Source organism: Lissotriton helveticus, chromosome 1_2 (genome assembly GCF_964261635.1).
Source record: "Lissotriton helveticus chromosome 1_2, aLisHel1.1, whole genome shotgun sequence".
Lineage (NCBI taxonomy): Eukaryota > Metazoa > Chordata > Amphibia > Caudata > Salamandridae > Lissotriton > Lissotriton helveticus.
In genome coordinates, this window is record NC_136058.1 from 375,246,323 (window position 1) to 375,270,631 (window position 24,309).

The window sequence follows — 24,309 nt, forward strand, 5'->3', positions numbered from 1 at the left end:
GCGGTTTCGCAACCGCATGCTTGATTATTATGGCACACTGCCGTTGGCGACTCTAAGCACGGCGTTTGGATTATCTTTTCGGTTCTCCTATTTCACCTGTGTCCAGCCTGTATTTCACTGCCTGACCTGTGATTTCCTTTGGGCCATTGATTTGTGTCTCTGCGGACCAATATCTTCTGACGTCGATTTTGATCAACTGATGAGTCCTATCATTGCTCACGAGTTGGTTTGTTCTGACGAAAGGATTATGGCCTTGGCGGTGGCACATGGACTAATGGGTCCCTGGGATGTGTTGTCGGCAGCGCAAAATTTCTTGGAACGAAGTTTTCTTGAAAACCCACCGAGCTGTCCTCTGATGGTTATAGAGGATGCGGTGCTGGAAGATCACGTATGTTCCTTTCATCTTTTAAATTGGATGGCTGAACTGTTTTCGGATGAGGACAGTGACTTCCTCCTGGAGGCTGTTGCAGCTTACTTTTCATATACAGTCTTATCATAGACACTGCCTCAAATTGACATGCTGATTGATAGCATTTCCTTGATTTTATTGACTTTTGGTCAAGACATTTTATTTTTTGCTTGCCTATTGGCTTGAGCCACATTATACTTGTGGGCTATTTTTTAGCATTAGTTTTTATAATTGAATTTTTATTCATGCTCGTTTATAAATGGATTCTGCTCTCATGTGATGGCACTTCTGTTATCTTATTTAGTCCGTTCTCGGATCATGGGGGGGTGTTGTATAGCTCCTATATATCCTTATATCGTGTTAAGTTAGCATAGGTACATTTGAGATTTAAACGCCATTTTACCTTTCTTGCAACTTCTGCACACGACCCTTAATTGTTGACTTAGCTTTCAACCTAGTGGTTTGCCGTGGTGTATGTGAGAATAATATGTTATTGCTCTGATATCAGTTTTGTTTAATAAACCATGTCTGCACGGAGAGTGCTGAAGTTTCAGGAGCAACACGATATGGAATTGTTATGAGGTCTGATCTCCACGCCTTCATAGTCATAACACAAGTGCAGCCTTTGCCAACTTGGTCTTGAGGCGGGATTGATATTGCTTTGCACGAGAATTGTTAACACACTTGATGCGGTGCACATGCAGAGAGAGCTGGTGTATGCTGATGTGATTCCTTCATGCTAGGACACTAAGGTATGGGCCCGCCCTAAAACAACCCAAAGAGACCTTCTTAGATAATAATAATATAATATATGTGTTAGGGAGGGTGAGATATAAGTGTTGTTAACTCTTATTCATTACAGCATGTTAACATGCTGTCACCATTCGCTTTTTATGTCTTAGTAACTATGCTGATAATTTTGCTACTGATAATAAGTATACTTGTATTATCAAAGATACTGCGCCTGAGAAGACGGCATTAGTAAATAAACATTTCAAATGCACATGTGTCTTCTTTACTCCATGTTCTGGTTTGTAATGATAATATAACGAAAGAGTGTTCATGAGTCCCACGTACCCTGAGGTACTGTAAGTTCATGTTCTGGTTTGTCTAAACATTGGGTGTTTGATATGTCCAATGAGACACTGTAGCTAGCTCGGTAAGGGGTGAGTTGGTTGCTAAGGTAAGTTTTGGGACACCCTAATTTGCCGAGGTTCCACTCCTCTGTGCACAGTTCTGTGTGAGTACAGAAACCCTGCAACAATAGAGCCACCTACAAAACAAGATTCAGGCACACAAACACACTTATATGGCACAACGGAAAGGAAAGGCGTCCCTTGCAGTGGCCTGGTAAACAATGCCTTGGACTCAGCACTTTTTTATTTACAAATTAAGCACTGAATTACTAATAGGTTGTGGGTGAAGTGGGATCTGAGAGGAATAAAAACAGTAACTGTAGTGCCTTTTTTAATCGAACACTTTGGAGCATTTTCCTGCATATTAAATATCTGATGTTAGTTAAGCTTAGTAGCTATAATGGCGCTCCATGTACTGACCCCTGTAAGCATAGAAGGCTGAACTGATTTTGAGGAGATGTGAACCCGTAACTTTCTTCCTGCCTCTTCTATGACATTGTGACCCTGCCTGCCTGTGTCACGAAGTCACGTTGTTCTTGTGTGGTCAGTGTGTCCACGACTGTCTGATGTTGCCTACCTCTGACTGTTGCTGTGAGTCTGCCCTTCCATCTTCCTGTCTTTTCTCTGACTGTGTGACCCTGTCAGAGTCTCACTGAGTCAGATTGTTGTTTTGTCAGCCTGCGTGTCCCATGACTGCCTGACAGAAAGACAGGAATGAAGGAGGGGTGAAGAGACTGAAAAGAGAGAAAAAGGGAGACAGGGAGAGAGAAAAGCGCAAAACGAAGTGAGACAGAGGAAGGGTAAACGAGAGAAAGATGCGGGGTAGGGGAGAGAGGGGGAATAATTTAACAAGATGGGTAGAAAGAGGGGAAGTGGGGGCGCTGCTAAAGAGAGCGTGATTGATGGGGAGCAAGAGAGAGGTGGGAGAAGGAGGCAGCTCCGAGGCAGAGAAAGTAGTGAGAAGAACATGGCTACGGATAGAGAAACGGTGATGGAGGTGTGGGCGAGAGAAAGCCCAGGGGGCGACAGACTAAGGATGATGCAGAAGACGGCGGAGAGAGAAGGAGAGGGAAAATATAACACAAAAGAAGGAATGGAGAGGGAGTCAGAAAGAGCGAGAGTGGAGGAGAAAGATGTTGGATAGAGAGACAAATAAAGGATGAGAGAGGGATGGTGGAAAGAGAGAGAGAGGGATGGTGGAAAGGGAGAGAGAGAAACTGGGGTATTGAGGTGGGGATGGATGGATGGATGGATACGTGAAATGGTGGATGGATGGATGGATTCTGTACTGGAGCCAGAGGCTGAAATATAAGGAATGAGTGGAAATGGAAAATGAGAGGATGGTGGGGTGGGGTGAGGCGAAGCTCTGCAGCACACAGACTCCCGAGGGGAAAAGGTGCATCAAAGATAAACGGCATCCGCCGAAGAAAAGGGAAATGTGAGAAGGATAAAAGGAGAGAGGAATAAGGCCGCGTGCAGCAGCAGCAGCAGCAGCAGCAGCAGCAGCAGCAGCAGATGCCGACACACCACGGCGGGCTCGGGCGGTTGCCCCAGCTGCAGGAGCGCCTCATAAATGAATAAATAACAACAGAGGCGCTGGCAGGGAGACGGCACCGCCGGCTGACAGAGAGGCACTAACACACCCATGCACAGCAATACCGACGTGCAACGCCTCCCAGACACGGCAACACACACCCAAAGCCTCGCGTGTCCACAAGAGACACGCCACAAAAGCAGCGTCACATGCGTAAAAACTACGCAGCACACAGCAACACACCAGCAGCCTCCCTGGTACAAAGAGAGAGCCACACAACACAGAGACAGGCGCGCCAACACACTGCGTAACTGTCAGTGGCAAAACGCTCCCTCACACAGCAATACTCAGCAATGTAGACACCCTACCACACAGCAGTACTGCCATGCGGCGCTACACAACACACAAAGGATGACAGACACGCCAACACACCAACACACTATTTGGTACACATAGAAACACACAACAAACATACTATCACAGAAACACGTGCTCACAGAGCTACACATGATAGACAATGTCACTCAAACTAAAACTTAGAAATCATCATTAGTACAAAGAGACCTTCACACAACACACACAGGCGCACCAACACACAAGATAACTGACACAATGCACACACACAGCATTACTGAGCAACACGAACACACTAACACAACAGTACAGCTATACGGAGCTACATAACCTCATGGGTGCATATAGAGAGCATGACACGGAACACAGCCCTCTGATACATGCACACACAGCGTCACACGCGCACCAGCACAGCTACACCATCACTAGTACAGAGTCACACAAACAACTTTAAAGACACTGACACTCGTACACAAACATGATTGACCGTTACACAAAGCACACACTGCGTTATAGAGCTTCGTTTCGTTTATTGTTTAATAAATAAAAGCCATAACAACATGCAGGCAAAAAACAATAGAATGCAATAATGACGATAAAATCGCTTGGCTTGACGACACATTACAAGATTACCTCCAAAAGGCACTGTGTATATGTTTACAGCATTATTGATTAACGCTGACCCACAAGCAAACAGATGTACTGCCACACTGAACTACACAACATGCAAAGCATCAAGGTCTCACCACGTACAGACACACACACCCCGCACACAATGCATCACGTGCACATGCAAGCACACACGGCCAAAAGTACCGCTGACGCAGACCCCCCCACCCCCATAGGACGATATCACTGGTACTAAAGCAGCAATGCACTCAGCATAACACGTGCTCAGTGTCTCTGACAACAATACACTCACAGTGTCAAGGGTACACACACGTGTAGCTACACAGCATCATTGACTCACGCTACTGAGCACACAAAGCGTCAAAGTTACGCCAACACACTCACAGAGACACTGGTACAGGCACACACGCAGTCACATGACAAATACAGCGTCGCTGACACGTGCACACGGAGCTGTACAACATTCCTAAACATGTACCCTACATAGACACACACACAACGCAAAGTAACACAGACAAGCCATCATACCTGTGGCGTCACTCATACACACATAGAACAACCAACACACAGATTGACTGAGAGAAGACGGAGAGATACACAACACTAAAAGTGCCACTGACAAAGACATACGCCACTGATACAGAACACCGATATACTTGCAACATCGCTGTCAGACAGAGCCACACACTGCTTCATTTGCACATCCAATGAGAGAGAGAGAACACAAAAACCTTCACTGATACAGACAAACCAAGATACATCACTGACAAAGAAACGCGTACACGCTCTCCTCACTAATACATAGAACAGTGCAATACACCTACACAAGTGTCACGGACACACCTACAGACAGCATCTCACACCCTAACACACGTCATTGACACACAGCTACACAACATAGTGCTACTGAAACCGATACAACAATATGCTTCCAGCGTAACACACAATAACAGAACTCGCATGGTATTATACCTGAGCAGTAACACAGGCGCAGCATCCCCGACAAAGACACACAACACAGTACATTACACACAACCACACAGTTACAGAACAGGACACAACACAACAGAACAGCCTCTGTGATACAAACACACCTGCACACTCACTGTATCGCTAACGTGCCACAAACTGCACACAGAGCAGAACCGAGGAAAACAAGCACACTAGCACATCCTCAAGTGACACAAGGCACAAAACACCAGCTGCATCTCCGACGGTAAGGCAGTCGCCATTCATACCTCGTCCCTGACAGGAACAGACACACCAAAGTATCACAGACTGCAACACTAACAAAACACACATAGCATTCCTATCATTAACACGCACGCACAGTAACAGACATGCTAGCGCACATACATTGCTACGAAGACACAGACTCACACATAGACAGCAACAAGCCAAATGCTGTACTGCCAGCGCTAGGAACCCGGGCACAGTTTAAAACCCCATTTATGGCATCACTGAATAGCACAGACATTCATCAACACATACGCGGCACAACCAAACTATCACTATCCCACTCGAAGCAAAGAGAATTCCCCAGTGACGCGGAATCCGCTTCAACAACACAATCACATCCTCGAGTCCACCCCGCGCCCAGAGCCAGAGTAAAGCCCTTACTCCGCCAGAAAGGCAGAGCTCCCGCGGCCCCTACACCAATCCTTCTCTCCGGAGAAGGCCAGGCGTGGAGAAAGCGCGGAGGACGAATTACTCCAGAGGCGCTGGCGGTGAAAATTACAAACCGCAGCGACTCGTGGGTTTGTCATGAAAAAGGCGGCAACGGCGCGTCTGAGGCCACTCTACTGCCGCGTGTTTAATAGTTATCATTATTGTTCAAAGTGCCAAGTTTTGGACGCACCTTTGGCGCAGGTGTCCCTGGCACCCAGTGCTCAGCTGAGGTGGCGCCCTGCATGCCGCCCTCGTGTGCCAGCAGGGCACGCCGCACCTCAGTATACCCCCGTCACACACCCCGTCCCCACATGCACTGATGCGACGGCAGAAGTAGCTTTACCCACGCGGCACGCCGCGACACTAGTGGGCAAACCTCACTTAGCAGCAGCCAAATAAATCAACACCTATTAGGGACGTTGGGTTATATTTTGGGGGAGGGGGTGGCAAGGCACGGGGTACTTATTGGATCAGCGAAGATGTAACCTACTGATTTAGTTTTCCGTTCCGACCGCTTACCTCGTTTCCCCGTCGCCAAATGTCTTCTGCAAGGCACCAGACCCTTCGAGCTCAGGGTATGTCTGGACCCCTCCCACCCCCCTAAACAGCACAGGTGTCCCCCTTTCTCTGCCCGTGGCTCGACTGTAGCGAGACGACTGCAGGGGCGAGGGCTGCACAGGACCAGGAAATTTAAAAGCACGCTGTCAGCAACCACGATAAAAGTGCCAAATGATTACATGGGGAGACCCTTTCCTTATCTCTGAAAGGCTGGCTACACTGTAAGATTCAGGGAAAGACATCTCGAGGCTGAGAGGGGGAGGTACCTGCTCCGAGCGGCGGAGGATGGAGGAAGGCAGCTCGCCGTGAAGCCCAGAGCCCCGGACCGCCATCCGCCGATACTGCAGCGGCCGTACTGTTCCAGCACTGGGGGCCCACACAGGCTGAACTGTGCACCCCGCTCCTTGCCTGCAGCACCCCAACATTCCATGACCAAGTTTTTGGGGAGCGGACTTGCGTGCGAGCCTGTAGGTGCTCGGAGGGACAGCTGCAAAATGGCGGCTGGAAGCTTCTGATTTTTTCGGAATTGGGGGCGTGGTTTTGTGGTTCTGAGTGACAGACAACGTCACTGTCTAAAGAATGCAAAAAATCACGCCCCCAAATCCGAAAAAGACGGAGCTTCTTTGAAGGGACGGCTCTCTCCTCCAATGGCTGGCCTCGGTTTAGGAAGCCAGCCAATGGAGGAGAGACGAAAACAGAGGCGGGGATAAAGCAGCCTACTAAGTAACAATAATTCTCGGACTTCCGGTCTTCGACCGGATATTACCGAGACCTAAAAAGCCGTGAGTGGTGCGCGAGAGTGTGCGCTTGTGTGAGGGAGCAGGCCATCTGTTTTGCAATATGGCGTACGAGTCTGGGCACAGTAATGCAAAACAGATGTCTGCCGTGCGGGTAACAGACACCAATAGGCCATGATTTAGATCCGCCGCCGGAGGGGTATGTTCGCTTGTCGGATTGATGGGTGTGTGAACTCTGGACTGTGTTGGGTGGCAGATGGGCTTGTTATATTGCTCCTGAGGTATTATACATTTCCTGGTGACGTCAGCGCAATTGAGGGGGGGAGTTTTGGGGAAGGGGGTTTGTTCTAATGTGGTTCAGTCATCTTCAAAAATGTCGATGTCATTCTTTTTTGCATAATTGATGTGTGCAGTGGTCTCGGGGATGCGGAGCTATGCAGTATATGTGAACCAATATAAATAAAACCTGTTTTCAAAACAAAAAAAAAAAGGAGGTTACTTTCGCAACTGGCGGCAGCAGCAGAGTTGTATGACCTAAGGCCAGCTCCCTGGGGTTGTAGTGACCCCAAAAGCGTATACTACTTCCATGCACTTGTAAATTCCTATAAGAGTATTCTCAACAGCCGCAAGTTTACAGGCAGCAAAACATACTTATTATTTGGGACTCAATGCCCTCTTTGAGTGTGTCAATCAATCAGGGAATTGTCAAGCGCACTACTCACCTGTGAGGATCTCAAGGCGCTGGGGGGTGGGAGCAGGGGTAAGTACTCCGATCAGACGAAGAGCCAGGTCGTGAAGGTGTTCCTGGAGATATGAGAGCGGGGGCGTGTCTGATGTCGATCTGGAGCATGTTCCAAGTCTTGGCCACAATGAGGGAGAAGGCTCTTCCGCCCGTTCTGAATCTGCGGATGCGAGGGGTTTCGGCGAGGGGTTTCGTCGAGGGCAACGTCGGCATATTGGAGGGTTCTCTTGGGTACGTGGAAGGAGATTTTCTCATTGAGGTATTGGGGCCCAGTGTTGTGGAGGCATTTGTAGGTGTGGGTGAGTGGCTTGAAGATTACTCTCTACTCGATGGGGAGCCAGTGGGGGTTTTGCAGGTGTTGGGTGATGTGTTCATGTCGAGGGATGCAAAGGATGAGTCGGCTGCGGTGTTCTGTATGGTCTGGATTTGCGGAGTAGAGACTTGTTGATCCCCGCATAGAGGGCGTTTCCGTAGTTCAGTCTGCTGGTTATGAGTGTGTGGGTAACGATCTTTCTTGATTTGGGGGGATCCATTTGAAGGTCTTGCGAAGGATGCGGAGGGTAAGACGCGATCGCAGAACGTCCTATACAGCAGGAGCGCACTTGCTTCGATTCATAATCTTGCCATTTGGGGCAATACTTGTTTGACTGTCTCTTCATTTTTGAGAGGATACATTGTACATATATGAAGTTCGTATTACTCCGGACATACTGATTATTGAGGCACAGCCTGTTTTAATATCTATTGACCAGCCAGGTGAGAATTACAACCGGCAGAGAGGACTAAGAACAAAGCACGGATAAGCCATACAGCTCTCAAGAAGTCGTGGGTTCCTTCTCAAGCGAGGAAACACGTGTTGGCTGGGCATTCGTTGGATTAAAGAAAATACTAAAAAAAGAAGAAAACACATGAACTTGTACTCAATTTTGTGCATGTTGCTTGTACTCAATGTCAAATTTGACTTGAATATTTGCGCATGTGTATAGGATAAGATTCACTTAGTATTTGGGCCCTGGGGACCAATAACTGGAAGGTATAGGGTGTTTTCCCTCACCTTTTTGCACCGCAAAAACTATGTTATCAAATACTAATGCTAACTCTATAGGCGCCATTTTCTCCTTCAAAAATAACAGCCCGTATTGTTGTATTTTAAGGATGCGGAGGGTGTTGAAGCAGATGGATGCGACGGACTTGATCTGTCGGGTCATGGAGAGGGAGGAGTCGAGTAGGATGCTGAGGTTCTAGGCGTGGTCTGTGGGGGCTTCCGAGGGTGGTGGGCCACCGGGTGTTGTTCCGTGTGGTGGGAGAGTGTCCGAGAGCAAGTGCCTCTGTCATCTCCGAGTTGAGCTTCAGGCAGCTGCTGCTCATCCAGGATGCGACGTCCTTCATTCCTTCCTGGAAGCTGATTCTGGTGGTGGCGGGATCCTTGGTGAGGGAGAGGATGAGCTGGGTGTCGTCGGCGTAGGAAACTATGTTGAGTCTGTTCTGTTTTACGACGGCAGCAATGGGGGCCATGTAGATGTTAAAGAAGGTTGGGCTGAGCGAGGATCCTTGGGGAACTCCGCAGTTGATCTCTGTGGTTCAAAGAGGAAGGGTGGCAGTCTAGTCTTTGAGTTCTGCCGGTGAGGAAGGGGCAGAACCTATCGAGGGCGGTTCCCTGTATGCCGGCGTCGTGGAGTCTGGAGGCAAACGTGCAGTGGGAGACCGTCAAAGGCTGCGGCGAGGTCGAAAAGGATCAGGGCCGTGGTGTGGCCTTGGTCAAGGAGGGTGCGGATGTCATCTGTGGCGGTGAGTAGGGCGGTCTAAGTGCTGTGGAATCCAGATTAGGAGGGGTCAAGGATGGCGTTCTCTTCGATGAACTTTGTTAATTGGGCGTCGGCGGTCTGATCAGTGTCTTTGGCAGCGAAGGGGAGGAGGGAGATGGGAGATGGGTCGGTAGTTCTTGAGGTCTGAGGGGTCTGCAGAGGGCTTCTTGAGCAGCGGCGTGACTTCTACTCATTTCCAGTCGTCGGGGAAGGTGCCGGTTTTGAACGTGGGTTGATGGCGCGTCATAGCTCCGGTGCGATGGCAGCTGCTCTGTGGAAGATGTGCGGAGGGCAGAGGTCCGTGGTTGTTCCTGAGTGGATGCTTTTCATGGTCGATAAAGTGTCTTTGGTGGTGGCTGGGGTCCAGGAAGAGATGGTGGGTTTGTTAATGTGGATGGAGGGGGGAGTGGTTTTGGAAATCGGTGTCTGTTCGCCGAAATTGTCATAGAGGGCCTTGATTTTAGTTGGAAGTAGGAGCTGAGCTTGTTGCAGAGGTCCTGGGAGGGGGTGACGTCCGTGGCTTCGCTGGGGGGTTTGGTGAATTATTGAATGATGCTAGATAGTTCTTTCGAGTTGCTGGAGTTGGCAGTAATCTTGTGCTGGATGAAGGATCGTTTGGTTGATCTGATGAGTTGGTGGTATTCTGTCATTATTGTATGTGGTGCGGGCTTCCGAGGTTTTGCTGTTTTACCAATTCTTCTCCAGATGTCTGCAGGTGCGTCTGGATTCTTGGAGGTCTGCAGGGAACCAAGTGGCCTTTCTGGGGGGCTGTTGGTCGGGTTGTGAAGGGTGAAAGTTTGTTTACGCAGTTGGAGATCCATTTGTGTAGTTCTTTGGCTGTGAGGTTGGCGTAGGTCGAGGAGGGGACATCGCGGTGAGGGTGGAGTTGAGGTGCTCCTCTGTGACTTTGCTCCAGTTCCTTCGCAGTGGGCGAGGTGCAGGTTTAGGGGTGGAGGGTTTGTTGACATGGATGTGTACGCAGTGGTGATCTGTCCAAAGGGGTTGCGTGGTGTGCTGAAATGGATGTTGTTTCCTCCTCCGAAGATAGGTTTGAGAGTGTGTCCTGGCTTGTGGGTGTGGTTGGTGACAAGCTGATTCAGTCCGAGGTTGGCGAGGTTGCCCAGCAGGGTGGAGGATTTGGGGTCGTTGAGGTTGTCGAAGGTGGAAGTTGAGTTCCCCGATGAGTATGTAGTGCATGGAGGCGATGGCGTGGAGGGGGTGACTAGGTTGGTGATGGAAATGGCGAGGTTCGGGGTCCAATAGGCGAGGGGGCTGGGGGCCTGTAGGCGAGGGGGCCGCGTAGGGTGGATCTGTGGCTGGTATGTATCTGGAAATAGAGGTGTTCGGTGGTGGACGTAGAGTCGCTTGTGCTGGAGGTGGTGAGTCGGAGGGATTTCATGTGTGCGATAGCGAGTCCTCCTCCTGGGCAGTTGAGGCAGTCTTTCCTCTGGATCTTGTATCCGTTGGGGATGGCGGTGGCGATGTCAGGGGCAAAGGTGGAGTTGGTCCAGGTTTCCGCGAAGAAGGCGATGTTGGGCGAGATGGTGTCGAGGAGGTCCCAGATCTCTATGACGTGTGTGCAGGGAGTGTACATTGAGGAGGATGCACTTCAGGGCTTTGGGGGTGTTGGCATCCGGCATGGTGGCGAAGGCCATGGGGTTTCAGGTTCGGCTGCAGTATCGGCAGGAGAACTGGCTGTGTGTGGATTTCAGAATGGACCAGTGGCAGTTGATGTTTCTTCCGGAGTGGAGTACGAGGAGGGCGGCAGAGTTGTAGCGGTGGGTGGTCGGAGATCCAGGGTCCCTGCCCCTGGTCGCAGACTGGCTTTTTTTTAGCGCACCCGCTGCTCGCGGCAATGCAACAGCCGCCATAAAAAAGGAAAGGGGGTGAAGCTCAACTGGGAGGCGGGAGCGAGAGCAGCAGGGGCCGCAGGGGAGCAGCGGGGGGGAAAAAGGGCAGCGAAGGACAGGCACAGAGGGGAAAAAGCGGGGCTCAGGCAAAAAAAAAAAAAAGTAGAGCAAAAAACAGAGGTGCAGACAAAACAGGCACAGAAATCACAATACAATACAATACAGTGTGAACACAGAAAAATACACAAAGACAAAAACGGGCACTGAAATCCCATTCCAGTACAGTAAACAGACAGACCAAGACACAAAGACAAAAAGCATTTGCAATGCAATAGGTCTCGCATTAGTTAAATGCAGAGCTATTGGCTTTGCAAATGTAAAAGTAATACAGCAATGTTTTATTTTTTTACTTTACTTTTAATTTATTGACTTTTGTAATAATAGTGGCGCAGGGGCATGCCACCATTGTTGCATAAGTGAATACATTGAAAAAAATAGTTGTTTGTTCACCGTATTACTTTTACATTTGCAAAGCAATAGAAAACAAGCCCATGTGAACGCAGTGCTTTTAATAGCTTTCATTCTGCACCTCACAAATATGTTTCAAACCCACACTATATGGACCCTGTCTGCAACTCTCTCCAATAAGCAACCACCCTGCAGGACAACAGAATTAATTTCATTTCTTTTGTTCATCACTGCAAGGACAAGGCTAGAAAAATATGCAACATATTAGGGAATCTTTAAAACAGCATGCCCCTTGAAATGACTGCTGCTTTAAACAAGTACTCAGTCTGAATACTTATTGAAGACTTTTATGCTGCTCTTCCGTCAACGTTCTTACCCCAGTCCATTCATGATGTTGTCAACAGTGTCATTTCTTTGATTGCCTACATATCACGTTTAAAAGCAGGAAAGCAACAGCTACCTTTTTCAGCTTGAGCACTTGGCTTTAACATGTGGGTTAGTGAGAGCAAAAACCCTTGTTTACTTGAAAAGCTGCTGGTTATGCAGCAGATGGTTGAGGGCAAATACAAAGCCACTTGTCAGTAGAAAGGCAGTCAATTTTAAGGATCTCGTCTACAGTAAGCTTGCTCCTGGCTGGAAACTTCAATAGCGACTAAGATTTTGGGATGCAGCCTCCAGGTGTTAACACTCACACTTGAGTAGTGTTTTCTATATAAAAGGATCAGCACACAAACAAACCCCTTGGAACCCCAACTCACCTATAATAATATCTATGAACACAGCTCGCTGTGGACATCAGGGAGCTACAAAGATCAGCTGAAGCATGCTGAGGAGTTCCTAAGTGCTACAGCACAGGAGCTGTGCGAGGCATGGATCCTTTTTGGCTGTGAAGGGTTACATTTTTTTTACATGGGCTAGAGACTTATGACATCTACGGTGAGGGCTCACATAAGGCAATACCTAGCGCTTCACTAAGCGCTACAATATAAATCAAAAGACGGAAATGTTGTCTTCATTTTTAAAAATGAACTCCAATGAGAAAAAAGGGGTGGGAATATTTTAATAAGTGAAAACATTGCACCAAGGATGTAACAAGTAGTCCTAATCCGTGTAACTAGGGGAGAACTAAACGTGAGGAAATGTTAGAAAAAAACAGAAGAGGGCCCAGACGCACTTTAAGAAACAACATGGGAAACAAGCATGGGGTGGACATCGTGTAAATCACATTAAGTTAGAATGGAATGTGGGAAATGGGAACAGAGGTCGAGTCTACATCTTTAAATACTTGGAATGCTGAAAAGACTCACACGCTCAGAAAACAACACCAGATTTAAAACTATACACGCTCTTTTTGTATGGGAGCCATTTAAAAGGGAATAAAATACGAGGAAGACATTACGTTTGCTGCACAGTGCAGACTGTAAGACACAAACAAAAATCAAACCTCAGGATCGAGTCCCAGAAAGCACAGCTTGCTACTTGGCGGTAAAGCGGGTAGAGAATGTCTTTAGAAGACAAAACTTACACAAATGCCGGATGTGGGGCGGGAGCCCTGCTCACCTTCGCATAGATGAAGGAGCCGACGCTGCTGCCATTGTTATTTGTGAATCGTGTTGCGCTGCTTTAAAAAACAATTGTTTGGCACACGGATCCACCCATTCCTAATTGCCCTTAGAGACAGCTGATACTAGAAACTTGTATGTGAAAATCAGCCTAATGAGCGGCACGCTGGCAGAGGAGATCTCATCAGAGCAGTTTGCAGATGTCTGGCGTGCAGCCACCATAGTAAAAGTTAAAGTGCACACATGATGTTTTCTCAGCGGTCTTGCCAGCAGTACACGCGCAAACTGTGCGGGAGTGAGGTGAGAGGAAGGGGATGGAGTGTTGGGATGGGGGTGGGGGGTGAGCGGTCAGAACCATTGTGCAAACTGCAACTGCTTACAAGCAACAGAGCGGGAGCCACTGGGGGGGGGGGGGGGGGGGGGCAACAGTAACTCGCCGAGGAAGACAGAGTCAGAAGAAGCACATGCATGTCACAAACAAACAGTACCAGCGGCAATTAAAAACAAGTATTTGCAATACGGACATCGGAAGAAGGGTGAGAACTGGATGTCAACACATGACGGCAACAGAAAAGACGGGAGGGAAAGCAAAAGCCAGAGTAGCACTTACTGTGGTGGCCTGAGCCGCTCCCAAAGCACGTCAGCCTCCTCCATCACAGGGCTCGTCAGCAGGGCGCGCCGGGATGGTTCACAGCGACTCGAGGCTGGGGGTCCGTTGCCCAGCGATGAAGCTCAGTGCACGTGGGCTTAGGCTCCCCGGATCGAGTGAGGAGGCAAGGAGCGCGTGCTGCATCTCAGCAGCTCTGTAGAGGAAGGCACAGGAGCAGGCTGTGCTGAGGAGGCAGCAAGCACGGGTGACGCCTTAACAGCAGAGAGGCGAGCCTCGCTCACGAAAGTGAAAGCATAGGGGAGAGCGCAGAAGTGCTGAGATCGCCGGAGAAGAGATGCTGCGGGTGCACATCGGCTGTCTGAAAGAGACGCTGTGAGCGTGCACATGTCCTGTCCTGCCACTTCAGCTAACGCCGCCGTACGCTTTTACAGATGATGTCTACAAGCGCGTGCACCTATCCTGTCCCGCATCGCAAAGCAATTCGCCGATAATAGATCTCGCTAGCGAGCAGCTTCACTGCGTCGCTAGGGGAGACCTAAAAACCGGCACTGAAATCCCAATACAGTATAGTAAACAGACAGACCAAGACAAGAGGACAAAAACGGGCACAGAAATCCCAATACAGTATAGTAAACAGACAGACCAAGACACGAGGACAAAAACGGGCATAGAAATCCCAATACAGTATAGTAAACAGACAGACCAAGACAAGAGGACAAAAACGGGCACAGAAATCCCAATACAGTATAGTAAACAGACAGACCAAGACACGAGGACAAAAACGGGCACAGAAATCCCAATACAGTATAGTAAACAGACAGACCAAGACAAGAGGACAAAAACGGGCACAGAAATCCCAATAGAGTATAGTAAACTGACAGACCAAGACACGAGGACAAAAACGGGCACAGAAATCCCAATACAGTATAGTAAACAGACAGACCAAGACAAGAGGACAAAAACGGGCACAGAAATCCCAATAGAGTATAGTAAACTGACAGACCAAGACACGAGGACAAAAACCGGCATAGAAATCCCAATACAGTAAACAGACGGAGCAAGACACAATGATAAAACGGGCACAGAAATCACAATACAATAAAACAACAGAAAGAAGACAAAGAGAAAACTAGCACAACGAGGCAGGCAGACAACAGTGGAACAGCAGAAGAACAAGGCTCTCCCACTTGACCACCAGGGATTGGGCACAGGCAGGAGCCTGCAGGTGGAGGAGGGCCTCGAACACCTACCAGAGGTGTCTGGGCCAGCGGGAGACAAGGCGACAGCGGAGCTGCTTAGGAGGAGAGCAGGACCCTAGCCAGGAAGTGTGTGTGCATCTTTTATCCTGCAGGTTCAATTGTTTTACTGCTAGTATAAAGTTCTGACTAATTCATCGTGTTTAGGATTTACTTTAAACAGCAAAAATATTCATGTTTGTAAAGGGAGAAATTCTGCAAAAGGCATAAAGAAAACAGTTGTGTGTTACTCACCAAATCTTAATTCAAGCTGGAAAATGCCTTCCAGGAAGACAGTTGGTTTTCCTCAAGAATCCCACAACAGCTGCAGCCCTGAATGTAACAAAATGTGGGTTTGTGAACTGCTCAAACTATTTGTTGCTAAAGGCAGAATTAACACATTGAACAGGGAGAGTGGAAGAAAGTTATTCACAATAGCTCTAGCTAACTTTAGTTGCAATAGGCGATTCAGGAAATAGGGCTTTAATCTCCGCTATTCGTAGACTATATAAATGTTGAGGGTAAAGGCACTTAATCCATGTTCTTGCAGTCTGCAAGATTAAAATCCCACATTCTCAGAGTTATGCTTGGGAAGTAATAAAAGAGTGGAATTGGTCCTTTTTTGAGAAGGGCTAATTCGGCGCCAAATTTGTAAATTGAATCATTCAGCTGCTTCTTCTGCCCTCCGACGACTTTAGCATCCTCTCTACAAATGTGTTTGCTATAGCAGGTGTTCTAAGGTAGGGGAACAATTTATTGAATAGCGACCCAGGGCCGCACTAATCCATGAAATATTTTACCCCTGGAAGGGAAGCAGCACCCTTTATTCAAAATACTTGAAAAACACTGGTTATGTTCGAAATTGGTCAGTATTAGGTGGCAGCTGTCCCCAAGCTTTTTTTTTTTTAAACTGATTTAAAAAAATCTATTTATGAAATGAGTTGCAAAAGGGAAATTTTACTTTGTGCCCATCATGCTCGGAATAGAACTGTAGTAGAAAGTAGTACATGTAAAAAACCTCAACCGTATATTTATGTATTTATTTTAGAGATTTTTTTTTTAAACCACATTTTTATTGATAGATTGCACACATGGCGCAGCACTCCGCACTCCGGAGATGTCTGCAAGTCAAATACACAACATCAAATGATTGGCAATCCATATATCATTTTGAGTCAACGAATAACATTGCACCTAATAAATCTACACCACCCCCAACCCACCCCTTCCCCCACCTCCCCCCACCCAGATCCCACCCATCCCGGTCGCACGATATAGTCTCACATTTCCTGTAAGCCTTGGTCGGAGCTGATAACATACACACACCTTCCATCGTAGCCCCTTCATGCCATCTCCGGATAAGCCTCCCGTTCCACCGGAGGCTCCAGCCACAGGCCCCGATAGTCCGCCCATCGCTTCCATATCTTATAATGCTTTCGTGGGCAGCCTCGGGCCACAAATAATTGGCTGTTCGAGCCCCATACAAACGTCCAGCCCTTTCTTCCACACTAACACTGAAGAAGACCGGGGATCTTTCCATGCCTTGGCGACATCTCTCTTGGCCAAGGTTAGACCCAGCAACACTAAGTGCCTTTTATACATGTTACCCCCCACCCCTTCCAGCACATGTAGTAGGCCCAGCTGCGGTGTACGAGGGAGTTCCCAACCCAGGACCTCTATTTTTGAAATCTTTAAAGCGCACAAATACCCTGGGGTGTCTCGGCGCTACGGACAGCAGTAAATGACCAGAAAGTGTTTATTGATTGAAAAGCCAAGTTTTGATCCATTTTCTGAAAGTGAGCAAAGATTGACAGGATCTACTCTCCAATGGGATGGTATTCCATAGCTTAGCTGTGGTGACCGCAAATCTTCTGTCGCCCCAGGAGGATGTTTTCGTGCGTGGAACCTTAAGCTGAAAAGCAGCGGATGACCGGAGTGCTCTGTTGGGTACATGAATTTTTAGATGATGTATAAAAAATTCAGGTCCATTTTTGCGAGATGCCTTGAAGGCAATGCAGAGTATCTTAAACTTTATCCGATTCTTTACCGATAACCAATGATAGTTCTTAAGTATGTGGGAGATGGGTTTGAATTTAGGTGCAGGGCCGGCCCTAGGCATGTGCAAAGTGTGCACCTGCACAGGGCCGCCAAACCCCAGGGGCCGCCACGACGAGCATCTGTGCACTTCGAAAGGCCTATAAGAATATGGAAAGGTCACTAATCAGTGGGGCCTTGGCACCTTATAAGAAGAAGATGGGGCTTATTAGGGAAACACTGCTCAGACAGGGAATTTTAAGGAACAGCAATGGGGCCTCTGTAACGACTTGTTAGGCATACAGCAGTGAGGCTAACATCGAAGTGATATTCTCGAGTCACTCCCACTTCCTGTGTTGTGGAGCTCTCAAACTTGGAGCCACTCCTGCAGTGACAAGCTGCTACCTGGACAGGACAGAACAGACAAGAACAGACAAGTGGACACTTCAAATGAGTAAACACCCACAGCACAAACTTCAAAGACAGAGACACCAAATCACATCTGTGACTAGGAATGGATTGTAAACAGGGGGAGATTAAGTTTCCCAAATTTATAACCATCACACAGTAAAACCATGGCCGCACATTCACGGTGAGAAGCAAGACTTCTGCCTGCTGTGAGCAGGACTGAGTACTAAAGTCTGCTGATCTCCCTGGTGGGTGACGGGACATCACCCAGAAGAATTAGGACCACTTGCCCTGGAGCCTGGAGCACCAACATCTGCCTGCTGAGACCGTAGGAGCTGGTGAGGAGAGTACCTGGAGCAAGTGAGGTACAGTGTGAATCCTGTTGAGTGGACCCCTGAAGCCAAGTGTGAGGTTTACAGTACAGCTAGGACTGCCGCACTGATCAGGCCATTTGCCGCCCAGAGTAAGTGAACCATTTGCAAAGGGGTCCCTCTATGGAGGTAAGTACTGCAGCCCTAATCAGGCCTTTTGCCTGTGTGCCACCCAAAGTCACTAACAACATATGCCAAAAGGGGCCACTATGAAGAGTAAGGGATGTTACCCTTATGCACCACTGCAAAGATTGAGGGCCGTCGCCCTAGGGCAGCGCGGTGACTGAAACAGGGCCACAGCCCTGTGTGCTGCTGCTTGTGACCCTCGTATGTCAGGTAGGGTTTGCTGAGAAGGAGTACCACCTCACTGGTACAGGGTGCAACTGTACAACATAGTGCTTTTTGATTCGTGCACCAGTCTTCTGTATCACAAAACCAGTGGGAGAGGGTAAGAAGCCTGACTGCCGGGCTGCACTGTCCTGGTGGTACTTGCTATGACTAATAGTGCAGGAACACCTTGACTTCTAAAAGCCATTGTAGAACTTCTATATCTAGTGCTCATTAGCGGGACGTAACCTGAATATTAACTCACAGAAATGGGGAATAACCACTTCTAGTAGACGGGGAAATGGGACATAGGATCTTGCTCGGGTAATGGTAGAATGTTGGCTTTACGAAGGCTGTGTATATTGTTTTTGTGTGCCATATTTCACTTTATTTTTGCATATAAATACAACTTTTGCAATAAAAGCAGGTATGGCTGAACATACGTTTATTGGCCTTGCTGGATGTGCTTTGAGTCTTGTGCCCGTGCAAACCTTATACCTATCCCCCCCCAGTATTCCCAGAAAGGCTTGGTCTCCTCGACCCGCACTACCACTTAGAATCAAGTGCTGAAGGGGTAGTACTTGGATCAGTTGCTCAGGATCCATAGGAGGTTGGGCCCCGGGACATCGGAATTAAAAGGCCTCAATGTCCACGCCTCAGCCTAGTAGCCCCTGATTTCCAGTGGTCCTCTGAAAGAGGATATGGCACTCGCAGTAAAAGGCTCACACACTTTGCACTCTGCCTCAGACACAAAGTGCCTGGCATGACCCTCACCAAGAAATACGGATAGAACCCATAAAGTATAATCCGGGGTAATCTCCTTCATGAGAGGAAATCTGTGAATGCTCTAGGTGCAGCCCAATACAGATGTATTCCAGTTTCAACTAACTACCCCTCTTCATTGGTAGCCTCTCAACATGCCTGCCTTAGCTCTCACAGCCAATCAGAGCACTTACTTTGCAGACAATCACATATTCAAACTCTTTGTAATTGGCCCAGATCATATTACTTCACTCTGGGGTAACCTGTTCCCCTCTGGCCCACACTGTTCTGTAAAATAGCCACATAGCAGTGTAAATACTTCACTGGGTCTAACATAGAAAGTAGGGGTGGGCAGAAAGTTCTGCTCCGCCGGCAGAGTTTGTGGAGTTTTGCCGACCCCACTCTATGCATGTATTGCAGAGTTCTGGCAAAACTCTGCCATGCACTGCATGGTTTTTTTCTTATACGCGGTTTGCCAACATTAAGTTGATGAGCTAGAATTTGCATCCCCTAGCACAATTTTTAGGCTCTAGAACTCCTCCCAGTGAGATTTTCTCAGCACAGACAGTTGTGTCAGGTTGCAACCATCCTCAGCTGGGGCGTCCCGTAGACACATGTGAGATACATAGAGAGGGAGGGAGGTTAAAGGTACATGGAGAAGTAGAACTAGAGTCACGTTAAGAGAGAGGGTGAAGTGAAGTAAGAAAATAAGGAAATCCCATAGAGTATTTTTTAAATTTAATTGCCACCAACTGCCGGAGAGTGCTAGGGTTAGGGCTAGATTGGGCACGCCAGGCATGCACACCAAGGGGCAGATTTTCTTTATCGCAATGCAGCACAGCAACAAAAGTTACTGACCTGCACAAGGGTGAGATTAAAGCAGCACAGAGCCGTATATATTAGATATGGCCTGCTGCTGCTCGCTACTCGCTCGTCACATTACTTGTCCTGAACTGCGTCCCCAGGGCAGCAGTGGGCGTGGCCAACACAGGGAGGTCAAAATTACTATTCTAACTCCACGTTTTTCATTTGCCTGCATATCCTACAGTCAGTTTTTCATACATTGTTATGTATCATTTTAGGACCCTAGTGTGATTTTCCCGATTAATGCCCTTTGTCCTTATATAAGTATAGATCTCCATATCCTTATATAGGCATAGAAATCATAACCAATGACCGATTATTTCTCTGTGGGGGGTTGTGGGGGTCCGGTGCCCCTGTCATGGCCCTGGCACTGCAGCTATCTGTGCGCCCAGTCCCTCATGTCGTGTGTCACAATGCCCTCCTCCTCCTAAATTGTATCGTTCTGAGACGAATTCGGAAGGGTAGGAGCAGCCGCAGGTACTGGTCAATCATCTAACGACTTTTCTGGACGTATTATTAAAACACCTTCCTGAGCTTCGCCCCGTCCGGACCCCCTCTTCCGGGGCCCCCACCTACACTCCCTGCACAGGGCCACCATGAGCCTAGAGCCGGTCCTGTTAGGTGTTCCAGATAAAATTCTAGCAGCTGCGTTTTGAACTGTTTGTAATTTTTGAATAACCTTCTTTTGGGCATTAGCAAACAGTCTGTTGCAGTAATCAATAGAGGACATCACCAAGGTACTGACTAGTGTTTTACCTGCATTTAGGGGAAGAAATGGGAGACTTTTTTTTATCATGCGTAGTTTGTAAAACGCCGTCGAAGCTACTGAGTTAGCGTGCGACACCAAAGACAGTTTTTAATCAAATGTGACGCCCAGATTCCAAACCTTGGTCACTGGAATAGGTCGAGTGCCCATGGAGGGGGGCCACCAGATTTGGGATCAGCAAGGGAGCAGTTTACCAAAGGTCATGACCTCTGTTTTTTCAGAGTTCAGCTTAAGGCAGTTGCTAGCCATCCAGCTACTGATGGCGAGCATGCCTTCCTGAAAGTTAGCTGCAATCCTTTCTCCATTATTGTTATTTATGGCCAGCACCAGCTGAGTATCGTCGGCGTAGGAAGTAAGGCCCATCCCATGAGCATTGATGACTTTGACTAGGTCCAACACATAGATATTAAAAAGAGTCGGACTCAGGGATGAGCCTTGAGGGACCCCACATGGTAGGGCCAGTTGGGCAGAGTGGAAGTTGCCTAAATGTACCGACTGAGTGCGGTTGGCCAGAAAGGATTGCAGCAGTTCTTTGGCCTTATGTAAAATACCCATGCTAGTGACACGGTTGATCAAGATGGTATGATCAACCGTGTCAAAAGCTGCTGATAAATCTAGCAAAATGAGTATTGCTGCTCCTCCCTGATCCATGATGACTCTAATGTCCTCTGACGATTTAATTAAAGCAGTCTTAGTGCCATTGTCTTTACGGAACCCAAATTGGGTCTCATCTAGGAGGTGGTGAACTTCTATGTATTTAGAGAGTTGGATATTAATGAGTTTTTCTACAATTTTAGCTGGGAAAGGTAGATTAGCTATTGGCCAGTAATGTTTGGTATCTACTGGGTCAAGATTGTTTTTTTTTAATAAAGGTTTGAGAATAGTTTTCTTCCAGATGGTTGGGTAATTTCCAGAGGTAAACATTGTATTAAAGATGTTAGCTAGCACAGCTGCCACTTGCTCAGCAACTGGTACTAGTGCATCAGGAGGACAAGGGTCATTTACTGAGCCTCACTTTATAGAGGACATTATATTCAGAATATCTTCTACTTTGATATTTTCAAATTGCTCGATACAAAATTCTGGATTATTATTGATCAGAGATTGATCATTCAGCTTGGAGTGAGGTGCAAATTCCAGATAGGTCATTAACTTTTTTTTATAATAATAGTCCCCCAATGAATTGCATAGTGACTGAGAAGGTATATTTCATGGAACCTTCCAACTGATGTGCGTAGTACTATCCTATTGCTCAGGTTGAACTTGCTTCTGTTATGAGATGTTATGGGAGCTTGGTAAGGTATTCCTAGACATGAGAGACTTTGTGACCTTTGTTTGAACAGTGTGCAAGATTTAAAACATTATATTTGTGTCCCTCCCTACATTCATTGCAACGCCAACAGTTAAGACCATTGTTCATAAAGTACAGCCTAACTTTGGAAGCAGAAGCTCGTCAATGCCTCTTCAACCCTTTATCTAAAACAGATTCCACAAAAAAGAAAATGTAAAAAAAATTTTTTTGATCTGCTTTGTTACAATAATTTTAGTATTTACTGTATTTGGCATTGTATACGTCTGAATGGTGTATCAGAGGTTTCAAAACTGTACCACATTAAACAAGCATTTGCAATGCAAACAGTCTCGCCTTTGGGACCTTATATGTATTTAGCTATGCAGCACCTTAGCCTGGGTGCTGAAACATCTACTATTCTTCAACATGTATACAGCATGCTTCTCTCATGACAGATCGTAACCGGCTGCCTGTTATCAATATAAGCAGGAACCCAGCAAGTACAATTTAAATAATTTAAAAAATTGCACTGAGTGGTTGTTAAATATATACCATAGCACCCGAGCTACCACTAATTGTACTTTCAATATTGCAATGTTTCCTTATCTTGCTTCATAATTTACTCAACCCTGCCGCATAAAGCTTTGTAAACAGCCAGTCGAACCAATCCATTCCTTAAAATTCACAGAAATAGAAGAGGGTAAAGGTTTTTTTTTCATGAGATAAAACTCACTTTTTTATTAGTGATTAAAGTACTTCTAAAAGTGATGATTGAGAAGTGCAACCCTTTGTTAACACGGCCTCCTTAAAATTGATTTGCCTGAGAACACTAAAAGAAGGCACAAAATGTTAGAGGCTCGGAAAGGCTTGTAAGCTGAGGCAGTCAATTTAAGAAGCAGGTTCCACTCACTGAAACGGTCCGGTCTGGGGCTTAACATGAAGCGTGATTGGCAGCGTTCTCGTTAGCCACCATATTGTTACTTTATACTATACATAGTGTTGATCTAGATGCCTTGTGCTGTGATTGACAAGCCCCAAAAATGTCACTAGAAGCTCCTAAGAAGGCGCAGAAAGTGCTTTATGTTTTATGTCACGGTCTCCCCGGCCGCTGGTAAACACTGCCTGCCTTCATTGCGGTGTGGCGGTGTTCGGGACGAGCGGTATGGAAAAGACTACATTTCCCAGCAGGGCTTGCATGTCACACAGCACATGACGTTTACGCAAACCCGGAAGCTGGATTTAGAGGCGACTGCGGGGATGCAGCGGCGCCGATAATTCCTTATCTAGTGCCTACAGCAGACTTCTTTGGAGATACTTCATACAGAAAGGCGGTTAGAGTGCACCTGCACTGTTCCTACGGATCTTCCGCCTTGTTCTTCAGGAGCGACTTGTAAGTTGTTCCTTGTATCAGTTCTGTGGTGTGTGGAGACTCGTTTCTTTTCTCCGGTCTCCACGGAGGTTTATTTCACATTCATTTACCCACGTACTCCTCTGTTGGAAGAGACCTGTGTTCTAGGTCTCATGCAGAGGAGTCATTGTGTTTGCCCCCCCGTGTTCTTGCTCTCCTCTGTTGGAGGAGACCTACGTATTGAGGTCTCATGCAGAGGAGCTCTTGTTTGTTGTCTCCTGTTGTTGCTGACAAACTCCTCTGTTGGAAGGGGTCAGTTGCACAAAGCCTCAGGTGGAGGATCCTTTTGCTTACTACAGTGAACAAAGATCTTGTTGACTTTACATTTTCATTTTCTTACATCAAAGGGTCCGTCAGAGGATACTAACAATTGGATGTTGTATTGGCATAATGAAAATGGTGACATTTTGAATTCTTTCGTGATTCTACCACTGATTATGAACTAAGGACAAGAAGTTATTGTTCTTAGCTCAGGACACTACACCTCATTAGCTTTTGCCTTTTGTTGTTTTATTTCGCTATAGGAGAGAGGTCAGAGAGGGTATTTTGCCACTGCAGGCTAGGCGCCTATACCTCACTTCAAACATACTGGTAGGTGCAAAAGGAACTATAGGAAATGTAATCTATCATATGGTACAAATGTTATAGTTTGTTTACATGATGTTCTTATTCTTGTTTTTACAATCATAGTGTATTGAGGTGATCTTGCCAGTGCCCTCTACCCTCTTCTATGATCTAGGCTCAGCGTATTTTGCTTTTCAGGTGAGGGGTAGGAATCGG

General features: G+C 47.2%; 1 protein-coding gene across 5 annotated transcripts in view; it reads right to left on the reverse strand.

The window, feature by feature from the left end:
• Positions 1-24,309, reverse strand: part of LOC144805992 (uncharacterized) — a 308,819-nt gene that overhangs the window by 248,189 nt on the left and 36,321 nt on the right. For all 5 annotated transcript variants that reach the window (XR_013605657.1, XM_078672472.1, XM_078672460.1 and 2 more), the window contains exon 2: positions 15,554-15,631. The gene's annotated coding sequence lies outside the window, so the exon portion shown is untranslated. The remainder of the gene's footprint in view (positions 1-15,553; positions 15,632-24,309) is intronic.